Consider the following 1,322-nt stretch of genomic DNA (forward strand, 5'->3'; position numbering starts at 1 on the left):
GGCGGACCGGGCTGGCCGGGCCGGCGGGAGCTGCGGCTGCTGGGGCTGAGCCGAGTATTAGTGCATGTCCTGAGAACCGGGAAGGGGACAAACCGGTGGCTCCAGGCCGGGTGGGAGTTCCAGGAGGTCGGCCTGGCTCTGGAGGTTTTCCCCTTGGCTTTTCCCCATAGGCCTAAACGGGGGAAGTCAAAAAAGCACCCCCAGCAGATGTATGCGGAGGGGCTGGGGGTTGACGGGGAGCGGGCTGTTGGCAGCTGTGTGGTGGCTGCAGGGGTGGGCCTGGGCGGCTGCGGAGGGCCCCCTGAGTGCAGCTACCAGCGGTGGCTCAAGACATTGCCTGAGCCTCCGATGTGCCCGGGCAGGACACCCAGGAGGCGGGGAGCAGCCCCCGCTGAAGCCCACGGCAGTTGGCAGAGATGAGTCTTTGAAAAAATGACAAAGTCCAAACGCTCCAGGCGCTGGCCAGGGGTGCGGACCGGGCTGGCCGGGCCGGCGGGAGCTGCGGCTGCCGGGGCTGAGCCGAGTGTCGATGCATGTCGTGAGAACCGGGAAGGGGACAAACCGGTGGCTCCAGGCCGGGTTGGAGTTCCAGGAGGTCGGCCTGACTCTGGAGGTTTTCCCCTTAGCATTTCCCCATAGGCCAAAAGGGGGGAAGTCAAAAAAGCACCCCCAGCAGATGTATGCAGGAGGGGCTGGGGGGTGACGGAGAGCGGGCTGTTGGCAGCTGTGTGGTGGCTGCTGGCAGCCGTGTGCTGGCTGCAGGGGTGGGCCTGGGCGGCTGCGGAGGGCCCCCTGAGTGCACCTGCCCGCGGTGGCTGAAGACATTGCCTGACCCTCCGATGTGCCCGGGCAGGACACCCAGGAGGCGGGGAGCTGCCCCCGCTGAGGTCCATGGCAGTTGGCAGAGATGGGTCTTTGAGAAAAAATGACAAAGTCCAAACGCTCCAGGCGCTGGCCAGGGGCGCGGACCGGGCTGGCCGGGCCGGCGGGGGCTGCGGCGGCCGGGGCTTAGCCGAGTGTCAGTGCATGTCCTGAGAACCGGGAAGGGGACAAACCGGTGGCTCCAGGCCGGGTTGGAGTTCCAGGAGGTCGGCCTGACTCTGGAGGTTTTCCCCTTAGCTTTTCCCCATAGGCCAAAAGGGGGGAAGTCAAAAAAGCACCCCCAGCAGATGTATGCAGAGGGGCTGGTGGGTGATGGATAGTGGGCTGTTGGCAGCTGTGTGGTGGCTGCTGACAGCCGTGTGCTGGCTGCAGGGGTGGGCCTGGGCGGCTGCGGAGGGCCCCTTCAGAGTGCACCTACCAGTAGGGGCTCGAGACCCAGG

The sequence above is a fragment of the Eleutherodactylus coqui genome, unplaced genomic scaffold, assembly GCF_035609145.1.
Source record: "Eleutherodactylus coqui strain aEleCoq1 unplaced genomic scaffold, aEleCoq1.hap1 HAP1_SCAFFOLD_325, whole genome shotgun sequence".
Taxonomy (NCBI): Eukaryota; Metazoa; Chordata; class Amphibia; order Anura; family Eleutherodactylidae; genus Eleutherodactylus; species Eleutherodactylus coqui.